This window comes from Syngnathoides biaculeatus, chromosome 17 (genome assembly GCF_019802595.1).
Source record: "Syngnathoides biaculeatus isolate LvHL_M chromosome 17, ASM1980259v1, whole genome shotgun sequence".
Taxonomy (NCBI): domain Eukaryota; kingdom Metazoa; phylum Chordata; class Actinopteri; order Syngnathiformes; family Syngnathidae; genus Syngnathoides; species Syngnathoides biaculeatus.
In genome coordinates, this window is record NC_084656.1 from 9,967,685 (window position 1) to 9,981,698 (window position 14,014).

Genomic DNA, 14,014 nt, shown 5'->3' on the forward strand with positions numbered 1-14,014 from the left:
GGTCCCAACCTGGGGAGGAACCTCCTTTAAACTTAGCCCTATCTTTTTAAAGCTTTGCCAGAACCTTCACAAGCATTCCTGCGTCAAACCACTTGGACTTTTTCACTCATAATTGCATTCTGCATCCCTTTTACTCTCTCATGGAATAGTCTATCCAGACATGCTCCTAAACCTCTTCCAGTAGCTGTGAGCAGGAGTGTTTGCAATGCTGACTTCTTTTTATGCCTGACAGTGTTTACTGGCATTCGTCCATTCAGGACCACTTACAAGAAGTCCTTTCGTGCATCTTAAAAGCTTTTTTTTTTTTAAATGCTACTTTTATGGTACAGCACAGGGCACTGTACCTATTAGGTGCAAAAGATAGAATTAATAGTCACCGTATGATTGGCTGTTGAACCTCAACGGACTGTGTGATATTGGTATTTTGAGATAAGATGACAATGTTGGATTGATTTATGTCAGGAAATTGTTTCCTAGGGCAGATGGCTGTATGGAATGCAAGGTTTCCTGGCGGGATTGACCTTGTGGAAAAACACTTCCTGGTTTCTCTCCACGACCTGTCCTTGGACATTTCTACAGAAGCTTGAGACTTAAGTTGTTTGTTTGTTCTCGAAGGTCTGAGTGAATCACATTTACAGAAACTGGATCGGTTATTGTTAACAATGGGACAGCTGATTGAAAATTCACAATAACTGCACGTTTTATTCAACCAAATAAGAAAGTCCATACCAACCTCTTATCAACATCACCAGGAAGATTGCTTTTACTGTCACTAGTGTATCTGTCTTTTGGCAGGACTATGCTGAAATACTGAAGGGGATGTATTTGATGGGCCAAGGGAGAAATCATTCACTGTACAACTTTTTCCAAATTAGGGCTGTCACAAAAGTCACGTGGAATAGAACAGTGTTCGGTGATGTGAGAAATCATAGAGTATCTCACAATATGGTAATTTGCCATCAATAGACAGCATCACAAATCTGTGATTACTTGGTAGCCCTATTTCATAGTTTTCACAATGTTGTCTTAACATTACAATCTACTTTTATTCTTCCACATCTTTCACATGGAACCCATCAAAGCAGAACATTGGTGTAATTATTAGCATTTTGACACAGCAAAGTAGCTTTCCGCAGATGATTAGATGTGGTTAGAGCAGGGGTGCCCAATTGCAGTTTTGGTCGATAGTGTGACTACGTGCCAAAAAAAGAAAAGATGTCAGCCTATCATCCATCTTGCTGCTTGATTCAGGTTTGGGTAATATGTCGATCGCGTGTGTCGATTGACTAACAGTCAGTTTGACCAATCCTGGCCTTTTCTGATAATGATAAAGATAAAGATAAAGGTGCATTATAGCAAGCTAGCTTCCTATTTACCGTATGTCACTTGCCTTTTCCACGGCAGTTGCAGTGATGCACCCGCCTCCCCCTGCCAGTAGATTGTGACAGCTGGCTGCTTAAAAATTAGATATCGGGTAAAAAAATGTGGCCACCCCTGCTTTAGAGACAAGTGTTAGGGTGCTGAAAAGCCCACCCCTGTCAACTGTGACACTACCTCCAAATCTGAGCAAATCACTGGTAGAATGAAGCACCACAAATCCATGTCAGTGCTGTTGACACTGTACAGTAGTACGGTGAAAGGACGGCTTTGCGTTATGTGAAAGAAATTAAAAAAGCATTTAGAAACACAGCCATCTTGCCAGTCCTGAAATAATGTGTTGCTATAAAACATATTCATTGGTGGTTTAGATTTGTAGTCTTGATGGTATATGGAAAGGATTGCTCAGATCAATACTGCATTTAAATTTCAAAATATGCATTGGTTCAGAGTCTGTGACTAATATTTAATCCTGTTGTCACGATACCATCGAATAAGAGATACCAAGGCGATATATTGCAATATTTTGTTCCTCCACTACAGCAAAACGCATAATTTGTTTGTTCGGTCATCTGTTTTGCAGAAATGTTTTCTTTGCACTTGAGGAATCCTTTGAAAGAAACCAATTATATTTTGGGACCCCTTTGTACATATGATAGTTAAAATAACTATGCCTCAGGGTATTAATTCAAACATGTACTGTTTACCAGTCATGTTAAGATGGAATATTGAAACGTGAGCTACAGAAAGGATTGTGTTGCTTCAATATTCTAAATGTGAGGCCACCCGTATTTGATGTCCAAAGGAACTTGGACATGTGTTTTGCAGGCTTGTGTGACAGAGTGATTCAAATCTCCAAATTTAGAGCCACTAGTTTCCAGTGTTCTCTTGGCGGCCATCTTCTTCTGCCTCTAACCGCCAGCTATGACTATCTGCAGAGGAACCGGCAGGAGCGTTTAAACATTTCCATGTGTAACAAGAAAGCGAGCAGAGACAGCAGCTCTTCTCTCTGCTCTCAAAGGGCCAGCCAAAGACCTCCAGGAGCACAAAATGGTGGATGGTTCTGCCACTGATACTCCATCATGATTGGCTGCGTTCTCTTGGCCGCAGTGGGGCTGCAGTGTGAAATAGAGCCCTCTGTGTAGAGCGTTGGCCTGGGCCTCGGCTGTGATGCAGAAGATAATTCTGGCTGCCCCAAGAGAGAGACGAGGAAGCAGCCAAGTGAAGTGACTGTACACCAAATAAAGGTTGAGCAGACTTCCAGACAACTCCAGCCATGCATGTCTGCTTCCTCTTCTCTCTCTGCTAAACCCATTTGACTTCCTCCATGTTCATTGTATTTGTTCATTGGTTTTAAAACAGAATAGCTAAGAAGAAAGAATGTAAGGATTAAAGGATGACATCGTAAAGGGATACATTATCACAGCTATGTTTATTCCCACCTCTGGTAGAATCAGTTGGTGATATGAATGGGCATGTTAATTGATGGTTGCTCAGTTGTGTAGAAGAAGCGGTGTTATTTCAGTTTCAAGTAGTTTACTGGGAAAAGAAGGGCATTCCAGAGGGAGATTCTTCCTGAAACTAATCAAGGTATGAAGGTAAATACCTCTCACCCAATCCATCGCAAGTTGATTTGTTTGTCCAGTAAACCAAACCAATAAATAAAATGAAAACTAAAAACTTGGGAAAGTGCACTCTTAAGAGGATGTTGGGTAAGGTTTCATTTAGGGGTATCACTATTGAATCATTTTAGAGTTGATTTTGCCATTAATTATTGGTCAACTAATCGATCGAATTGATAACTACTGTCAAAAAGTATTGATCCCCTTCTTAAATTCTTATATTTTTGCTTAATTACCCCACACTGTTTAAGATCACCAAACAAATGTAAATATTAAACATAACCAAAGAAAAATAGTTTGTAAGTGATTTGTTTAAGAGTAAAAAACTATTCAAAGCCAACTGTGTGGAAAAAATAATGGCCCCCTAAACCTAACAGGTTAGCCCTCAGCAGGAACAACAAAAATATAATTGCCAATAAATCTTTTAAACCTTAGTGAGCCCTTAATTATGCCCCACTCTTCCTTGTAGATTTCTTTTAATTCAGAAACACTCAGGGTTTTCAAACAATGAACTTTTTAAGGTCATGCCACAGAATTTTAAGACTGATTCAAGTCCATACTTTTACTAGGTCATGACAAAATGTTCTTTTTTTTTTTTAAGCCATGCAAAGGTTGACTTACTGGTGCATTTTGGATGGTTGGTCTGTGGCTATTGTCCCTACATGTGAAATATGTTCTGTGGCTGCTTTGCTTTGGTCCGTTTGTGCGTTTGGCACATGAATCTGTAAAAGGCGCAAAGAATTTTTAAACACTATCAATATATTCAGATGAGAAATGTGCTGCCTAGTGTCAGAAATTCTGGTCTCATTCACAGAGTGTGGGTATTACAACAGAATAATGACCCAAAACACACAGCTAAAAACACTCAAGAATGGCTGAGAGCATAACATTGGACTATTCTGAAGCGTCCGTCTGTGAGCCCTGATCTAAACCCTTTTGAACATATGCGGAAGGTACTAAAAGCACCCTTAAAACCTGAGACGACTGGTAGGCCAAAATATCTGTTGAGAGTTGCAGAGGTCTCAGTGATATTTACAAAAGTGGGTTGACTGGTTCTTTTGGCTTCATCAAGCCGTGATCTCGAACTCACTCACTTGAGCGGTTTGCAACTGAGTGTGAAGTGAATAGGATCAGAATTAGCACCTCCAAATCGTGGTACTCAGTCGGAAAAGGGTGGCTTAGCCTCTCCGGGTCGGGGAAGAGATCCTGCCCCAAATGAAGGAGTTCAAATATTTGGGGGTCTTGTTCACGAGTGAGGGAAGAATGAAGTGAGAGATCGACTGGCAGATCGTTACAGCGTCTGCAGTGATGTGGACTTTGTATCCGTCCATTCAAGAAGGAGCTAAATTGAATGATGAATCTCTCAATTTACCAGTCGATCTATGTTCCTACCCTCACCTGTGGTCGCGAACTGTGGGTCGTGACTGAAAGAACAAGATCCCAAATACAAGCGGCCGAAATGATTTTCTTCCACAGGGTGTCCAGGCTTCCCTTTGAGATGTGGTGTAAGGAATGGTCAGCTGAACAATGAATAGCCGTAATTGGATAGCTCATGTCATATGTACTGTACCTTGAAAATTTTAGGTTAATCTGATATAATTTAATGGTGTTTGAATGGGCAATTACGACTTGTCATGGGCGCCGCCATTTTGGCGAGTCACGCGGCTTAAAAAAACGGGAAGTGACCTGTCTTGCACCTCCTCTGCGCAAACACAATCATGGACAGCGCTGATTTATCGGATTTACCCTCATTTGGTAAAGAAATAGCAGCGGAGGAGGAATATGTCGTAACTGAGGCTGTAAATACAGGTGAATATTTGGATGGATTTTTGGACTGAAATCACGCGGAGTCTGACTCCCTAACTAACCACAGGCGCAGAACGGTCGAACGGCGATTATGTGGAACAATATGGTAACTTTTGACAATGGCTGCTCAAAAAAAAAAATGAGTATCACCAAAGTTTTCAACAAGAATGAACAGTCTTTGTGGAGAGGGAGGGTTCTGCTGTGTGTTTAAATTTCATAGATGTGGGATTATGTCAAAGCATTGGTACTCGACGTTGCCATTCAATCTTTTGCCAACTTCGCTTAAAGACAAGGTCATCAAACGAATAAAAGACATGCCTTTGTCGGCAAGAACTGTTCACCTTCGTACCATCATGATGGCAAATCAAATTGAATTACGCTCATGATGAATAGACGGAAGTCTCAATGCCTGCAGGTCATATGAAAGCAAAAGTATACGCATTAATGGTAAGAAGTACTTTTGGCATCATTGCTTAGCAACATCACAGCAATGTTTTTTTAAAGAATTCAGAGATTTATTGTACTCTCAAAGTGTTGGTCATAAATAAATGCGCAAATACACCTGTACACATGTCGTACGGGTAAGGGCGACCACATTTCGCTAGCCACTGGGTCCTTAAATGTTTACTTTTATTGTTTTTTTTAATCTAATACTTTTGTCATATTCTAATTTTCTGTGACAATTGTGGAGTTTTCTTTCATTAACAGAGGGGTACAAACAATTTATACAATTTATGAATACCCCAGTAGTCTCATGGTGTCAGTCCAGGAGATGTCACGAATTGGCTGCCTTAAAGACACAACGAGATGGTCATTCATGGCCCTGCTAATCTGCTTGGTCCTTATCTTGTGTAAAATAGGACAAATGTTGCTACGTAATGCTCTGTGTAACGCAACCAACCCCCTCAAACCCCTGCTACTTTTTTTTTCAGCAGGCTGACTGAGCACTTTGCAAAACAGAAGACTATCCTTGAAGCAAGGTTACCACAATGGCAGCTTCTCCACCAATTTTTCATGGCAGCTTTGGAGAGCAAATGTGGCCTCTGCAAGTCGTTAATTAAGAGGGCTTGTGATTAAAGATAAAAAAGCTCAAGTTTTTTCTAGGCTGTCTTGTTTGTCTGGATGGGTGGCTGATGTCAGGTAGCCATCTGTCACACAGAGACAGTCTGACCTTGCAGTATGGAAAAACCCAGACATAAAATATGAGATTAGCAGTTTGTGACTAGTAGTCTTCCTTTTGCTGTCTGCTCTGACAAAATACTCCCATCCATACACATATTATTAGCCAAGTTACGATTTAGCTTGAATTTCAGATGGTAGACCTCTGTAGTTCGGACACTCTTGTAGTCCAAAGGAGTTGGCTGAATGTAATGGCGATGATCGTAAAGGAGGTCCTTGAGGAAGATGGTCTTTGAGGTCTAATGCGGTACACTGCAGCATTTGCTTTTTTTTAAATGTCCTGTCAATGTGACACCAGTGAAGGTCAGGCTGCAGACAGATCAGCAAAGCTCACTAGATTGCACCCTCCAAGCAGCTTTGCGCCTTTCCACCGCCTCTTGAGACACTCAATGTTTTGCTTGCTTGTCTTCACAAAAACCTGACATTCCTCCCCTCTTTCTGTCAGACACAAAAGACAACCACTTTTGTTTTATCTGAGTGACAATTGACCCACTTGCCTTGGATGTTTTCTCAATCAGGTGAAAGGTTTATGCTTGCACTGAAACAACAAACAGTAAAAATTTTTCACCAAGTATGTAGAATTTTAATAAATGATATTGGGATGTAAGATATTGTAAAACATCAGGCATTTAAATTTATGATACTACTGTTAGCATTTAAATGTAGTTCAATAACTAATAATAACATATTTCACACTAGTCATCTAAACAGCTTTTTGCTGCTCTCTGTACTGTGTGAAAGATACCTTTGGTGGATGGGGTGTTAAAGTCGACCTTGTCACGACCATGGGACAGGGGTTAGGGCCCAAATGCAGGACTTCGAGCCAGTGACATTATTTTGAGGGTGGTTTTATTCCAGGCAGAGGTCATACACAGGTAGGCAGTCCAACAAAGACAAAGGCACAAAAACATGTGGCAAAAGGCACAGTCCAAAACCGTGAAAATGACTTGAATAACTACTAGGCAAAATCAAGGCTTAACTAGACTTGTCTGTGGTGGCACAGGAATACTGGTCATGACGACGTGGCAAATACACAAGAAGTCTGTATACTCACACACACTAATGCAGTCTCATTCAACAAACTGGCAACTGGTAACACAACACACAAGGCTTAAAAACATGGCATAATTAGAGCCGATGAGGCGCAGGGGAGGAGCTTCTGCCGGAGGCAGCTGCGCACTGGCCAGTGGCCTGGCCTGGCCTCGCCCCTAACAGAATAAGAATTTGATTCTGTTGCAGAATCTGCAGTTTAACAGAGGGCCACTGCTGACACTCTTTTGTGTTGAAAGGAAGGTTGCTGTTGAGCCTGTGCTGCCACAAATCTATTTAGTTAATGAAGCAATTGCTGTGTGAATGCATGCATCGCAATATCAAAGTTCTTTTGGAGTTTTAACCTTACATGTCTCAACATGAATGGTAGCACGATTCCCTGGGGCTGCGACACCGCTGTTTTGGGCTGCCACCTACGTTCTATGGCTTGGGGCATTAGAAATTTATGTCACCAAAATTTTTCACTTGCAAAAAATGGCCCAAAATTGCATTTTCTGTTTCGGTCTAAAATACTTTTTTCACTGAAGCATTCCGTCGAAGACAAGATGATGTGCTGACGCAAGAAGAAATCACGACCGGCACCGCCTGACTAGATAAACAGGCATGGGTCAGGGTTATCCACAGGATGATAGCCGAAGGTAACACTGCAAGTCTTTGAAAGATTCATTCGAGTAGGGGCAAGACCAGATAATAGCGGTGAGGAACGAGGGCAGAAAGTGGAGGTTCATTTCAATATTATTAAATTTAAGTTTGGTTGTACAACTACTGTGCACTAACAAAGACTTTATTAATTAAAAAGCAGTAATAAGGCAACATGTACCAACCATTAGCCAGCACTTAATAGCACTGTTGTAACACTTGTCAGGCTTGTGGCATAATACTGCATAGGGCTGGTGTGAATCATAGGTGTTGTGGAAATGAGTTTACACTGTAATCTCTATGGTGTAAAAAAACATAAATGTCTGCACATGAAAACAGTCAAAGGTGGTACAAATATTGGGGAACTGTACCTTGATAGGAAGAAATATTTTATATTCTGCATTATTTGTTTATGTGCTGGTATTTATTTCAAGGATAGGCCCTTGAGATGCATCTTCTTATTTTCAGTGAGGTCTACTTACAGATAATCACCAATATACAGCATAATAAATCAAAATCATAATGGACACGCACATGCATTTCTCCCCTAGCCACCCATGAACCAACCAATATTTGACTAAATGCATGCAATGTACATACCGCCTACATGAATATATATTTTTGGACAAGACACAAGATAAAGCAGTGTTGGAATGTCAATGCTAAGAAAATATTTTAATCTTGTTTTGAAGCATTGTTAATTTGTAAATACCTTGATTTTAGTAAGGTTAGTACAGTCATCGGCATAAATACAATTGTACTAATTTCATAAAGGGCCTTAAATAGTACAGCATAAAGACACTAAAATAATCACTAAAGCTTAATTTATTATATAATGAATGGTTCTGGCTGGAAACCAGTTCAGGGTGTACCCTGCCTCCTGCCCGATGACAGCTGGTATAGGCTCCAGCACTTCCACTATCCTCGTGAGGATAAGCGGTTCAGAAAATGGATGTATGGATTAATGGTTCTGACAGGGCCACCTCAAGTTGTCTCAAAGGCCTAATGTCAAAACCTGCTTTACTGTTGTCATTATTAGGACAACCATTTTTATGACAAATACAGTCAGAAAATACTTGCTTTCACATTAAATATTAAGACAAAAAAGTTTATAATTAAGAATTATGTCAAATGTGTGGACATGATTGTTGATGAATCCTGTTTTGAAACAATTCCAGTAAACTTGAGTGCAATACTTGTTTGCAACTAGCAGAGGTGTTCTCAATGCACTCAACTAGTTTGCAGTCTCAAAGAAGAAAATTAACATTTAAACATTATGAAAAGTGTCCCATAATCTTATGAGAATGATTGATTGAGAGTAAAGTTTTATTTGTATTTTGATGTGATTTAAAAATGTATCATTTGTTAAATATTTGCGCTATGTTGCGGGCTTAATTGTCACTTTAGGCTACATCCATGCAATGGCAACTCCCTCTGGGTGGCATTATTCTCCTAGGTTCAGTGATGGTATTGAAATTGAAGCTCAGAACATTTACAGCTAAATTCTCAAATCCCATTAAAAATATGGAAACTAATAATCAACTAATGGGAAGCCATTGATCCTTAGGCCTCCCCAAAAATGCTGTGGTTCAGATTTTCTACATTTCAAAACTAGGGTCAGTCGGTCGTTTAAAAAAAAAAAAAATGGTGCTACCATTTTCTTGTCAGGTCCCGTTAATTCACGCTCTCTTGTGCATAACAAGCTCAAAATTTATAATGGCGTCTTGCATTGCGTAACACCGTAATATTAGCAGAGATTATAAAAAAAGAAAAAAACATTTTGTCATGATTGAGGCGGAGGGTAGGACCCAGATGCAGGAAGCTGAGAGCTAAGCGTGGATTTTAGGAAGGTTCATTGTCAGGAAGACGTCATAGGCAGTGCCAACAGGGCGACGGTACAAAAATCATAAGGCAAAAGGCTTGGTCTGAAAAACATAAAACAATGTCAAAAATCAGACATGGCAAAATATGAAAACCTAACTTGATATGGCTCAGTAATGCTATGACATGGGACGAGGCAGTTATGCTAGCCGATGCTTGTGAACACGCATGCATATATACACAATGATCTGGGAACAAGTGGCATGAAAAACAAGGCTTAAATGCACAACGTAATCAGGGCGCAACAAGGTGCACGTGGAAGTGGCACACACCCATGCCACCGCCCACGATGGCTGCTCTCAAACACTCTGTGCTTCGCAGCAGCGCACTTTTTGCGTGTGTGCTAGGGCCCTACGTATGGTGCTGTGGCAAACCAGACCACTGACATATTTATTACGTGATGTAAAAATGTTTGGGTCGGCGGGAATTTTTAGGGTCAGTTGGGAAATCGGAACAAGCTTTTTTTTTTTTTTTCTTAATGCCTTATTAGTAGTTTATGGAAAAACAGTCACAGCCCTTATGTCGAGCACAGCTTGGAATGTGTTTTTTCCTACAGGAAACAAAGTCAAGTCAATTATTCCTTTTCAGGGTCAAACTGTACAGGCAGCACTTATAGTTGGACATTATATGAATGTTAAAGAGAATAATAAGTTGAAATAAAGTGTAACACTGACCCTTGAGGAGTGATGAACTCATATGAGCAAGTGGTGAGGCGGGCTGGCAGTGGTTTACCATTTGCACACCTTGATGGATTTTGAACATTCTAAGTTGTCATTCGAGAATAAAGAGAATTTAATCATTTTGAATGTCCAAAACAATAAAATGTGTACCCACCCTTGAGTTTAATGACGAGTGATGGATGCTGTCTCAAAACTGTAGACAAAGACTGCAGTAGGGAGTGTCTCTTGCTCTATAGTCATTGTTATATTTTTCCTTTTTGAGGTAAATTTTGTCATTGTGTCATAAAAAACCCAAAACATTAAAAAATATTTGTGGAGTTAATCTATGAAATCCTGCAAAATTTTCTGAAGTAGTTGGTTTGCATTTTTTACCTTGAGGATGCTAGTGGAAAAGTACAGAGAAGGTCAGAAGGAGCTACACTTTGTCTTTGTGGATCTAGAGAAAGCCTATTCCAGAGTACCAAGAGAGAAACTGTGTTACTTCATGCGTAAGTCTGGTGTGGCAGAGAATTAGAATTGGAATAGTACAGGACATGTATGATGGCAGCAGAACAATGGTGAGGTGTGACAGAAGAATTTAAGGTGGAGGTGGGACTGCATCAGGAATCTCCGCTCAGCCCCTTCCTGTTGTCTGTGGTAATGGATAGGTTGACAGATGAGGTTAGACTGGCATCCCCTTGGACCATGATGTCCGCAAATGATATCGTGATAGATATCCAGTGAAAGCAGGGAGTAGGTGGAGGAACAATTAGAAAGATGGAGGCATGCACTTGAAAGGAGAGGAATGAAGGTTATCCGAAGTAAAACAAAATATATGTGTGCATGAGAGTAGTGGAGGGGGAAGATTGCGGCTACAGGGAGAAGAGATAGCGAGAGTGGACGACCTCAAATACTTGGGGTCAACAATCCAGAGCAATGGTGAGGGTGGTAAGGAAGTGAAGAAACGGGTCCAAGCAGGTTGGAACAGCTGGCGAAAGGTGTCTGGTGAGTGAGTCTTTGCTAGGATGAAAGGCAAAGTTTATAAAACAGTGGTGAGGCCGGCTGATGTACAGATTAGAGATGGTGGCACTGAAGAAACAACAGAAAGCAGATCTGGAGGTAGCAGAAATGAAGATGTGGAGGTTCTCACTCGGAATGAGCAGGTTGGATAGAATTAGAAATTAGCTCATTAGATGGACAGCTAAAGTTGGATGTTTTTCAGACGAGGTTCGAGAGAGCAGACTGATGGTTTGGACATGTCGAGCGGCGAGAGAGTGAGTACATTGGTAGAATTGTGCTGAGGATGGAGCTGCCAGGCAAAAGAGCGAGAGGAAGACCAAAGTGATGGTTGATGGATGTTGTGAGGGAAGACATGAGGGCAGTTGGGGTTAGAGAGGAAGATGCAGGAGATGGGCTTAGATGGAAAAAAATGACACAAAGTGTCGATCCCTTACGAGACAAGCCGAAAGGAGAAGTGTGGCGGCAGCACGATGGCACAGGTGAAGAATGTTGGCCTCACATTCCTTAGCACCGGGGTTCAAATCCCAGCCCCGCCTGTTTGGAGTTTGCATGTTCTCCCCGTGCCCGCGTGGGTTTTCTCCGCGCTCTCCGGTTTTCTCCCACATTCCGAAGGCATGCATTAATTGACCCCTCCGTACAGGGCACTTAACCACGCCTCCTGAAGTTACGTCACCCCACGTGTGCTAACCTCAGACAAACACTTTGCAAAAATGGCGGCACAGGAAGAATAGACTAGAGCAAAATTGTCCGATTTACCAGCTGATTTCTCACTCGCATTCTTAGGGAATGGTGAAATATTGTTGAAAAGCAGACAGCAGGGCTTCAAGTATTTCAGCGAGGGGTATTTCAATGGTATTTACATGCATATCGACGGAGAAACCATTGATAATAGCGCGAGATCTTTCCGGAGTCAGAGGAAGACCGAGAAGCCACATAATATAATATATTATAACCCAAAGACGAATTCGTCATTGACAGTTTCCTATTTTCGTGTTACATATCACACTTGTGTGCAGAATCTGTATATGTATCTGTATAGCCGTTTGTGAACCACCGTATGAAGGAAAAGAAGGCGAGGCTTGATTTACGAGTTGTTTCTCTCGTTTTCTTTGTGTAACGTCACGCGCTCCCCTCAATAATTATTCTTGAATTAGTGCCGAACCTACGTAAGTCCCGACCGAGTACGACAATCACCACTTTAGTGTCCTCAAACATCCTTCCTTCAGTCTTGGTGTCTCGGTGCGCGTCGAAGGCTTTTAGGACTACTAGTCCGGTTTAGCTTAGCTCGGCAGCCGCCAACAGAGACACGTTTGTGCAGTCAGATCATAACAAAATATCACTCAACACAGATCAAGTGTGACAATCATTCACACGTAGCTATATTATGCAAGCGAAGAACTGCTAATTCATTTATATGAGACGTGTATTGAAAATCAAATGTAGGACTTACCTTCATGCAAACATCTGTTCTGGTTGATGGATTCAGTTGATCATGCGGTCTTCCACAAAGTTTGATCCATCAAAGACATTTTTTGTACTCGGTCTTCTGTTCCGGTTGATTTTATATGGATTCACTTGATGATGCGGTCTTCCACAAAGTTTTATACATCGAAGACATTTTTCGTACTGGGTCTTCGGTTTTGGAAAGGGTACGAATTGAACTCCACCAACTAGCCTTTCAGGATACCTGTCGTCACTATTACAAAGTCCATGACTACACCTCTTAACCATATCTATTGTTAAAGAACCCAAATATGCAATAAAATACATAAAATATACATATATAATTATAGTATTTCTCCAACTTAGAAGTCATGGAGGGGTCTGAAATTTTCATCGTAGGTGCATGTCCAGTGTGAGAAAGATAATCTAAAAAGAAAAATCTAGAAATCACAATGAAGGATTTTTCTCACGATTTGTGTAATACAGCTGCAAATAAGTGTTTGAACACCTGTCTATCAGCTAGAATTCTGATCCTCAAAGACCTGTTAGTCCGCCTTTAAAAGTCCACCTCCACTCCATGTCTGAATCTGATGCACCCTTGTGAGGTCGTTAGTTGTGTTAAGACACCTCTCCACCCCATACAATCAGTAAGACTCGAACTTTTGGGCAAGACCAAAGAGCTGTCCAAAGACACCAACGACAAAATAGTACAACTCCAAACACCTGGAAATTGCCAAGCAGCTTGGTGAAAAAAGGTCCACAGTTGGAGCGATCATTACAAAATGGAAGAAGCTAAACATGACGGTCAATCTCAATCGGAGTGGAGCTCCATGCAAGATATCACCTCATTGGTTGTCAATGATCCTTAGATAGGTGAGGAATCAGCCCAGGACTACATGAAATGACTTGGTCAATGACCTGAAAAGAGCTTGGACCACCGTTTCCAATGTGACTGTTGGTCATACACTAAGACGTCATGGTTTGAAATCATGCGTGGCACGGAAGGTTACCCTGATTAAACCAGCACATGTCAAGGCTCTTAAGTTTGCCAATAACCATTTGGGTGGTACAGAGGAGACATGGGAGACAGTTTTGTGGCCAGATGAGACCAAAATGGAACTTTTTTGTCACAATTCTATTAACCGTGTTTGAGGGAAGACGAATGATGAGTTCAATCCCAAGAACACCATCTCTACTGTGAAGCAAGGGGGTGGTAGCATCATGCTTTGGGGTTGATTTTCTGCACATGGGACAGGACGACTATACTGTATTCAGGAGAAGATGACCGCGGCCATGTATTGTGAGATTTTGGGGAACAACCTCTTTCCCTCATCAGAG

The 14,014-nt window shown here is 41.2% G+C and overlaps 1 protein-coding gene across 5 annotated transcripts in view; it reads left to right on the forward strand.

The window, feature by feature from the left end:
• The window catches only part of znf462 (zinc finger protein 462), a 68,552-nt gene that overhangs the window by 8,430 nt on the left and 46,108 nt on the right, over nucleotides 1–14,014 (forward strand). Inside the window, exon 1 of one of the 5 annotated variants that reach the window (XM_061800520.1) lies at nucleotides 2,838–2,975. The exons of 3 other annotated variants lie outside the window; for them this stretch is intronic. The gene's annotated coding sequence lies outside the window, so the exon portion shown is untranslated. Of the gene's footprint in view, nucleotides 1–2,837; nucleotides 2,976–14,014 lie in introns of those variants that run through there. One more of the 5 variants, XM_061800521.1, reaches the window with a different exon arrangement.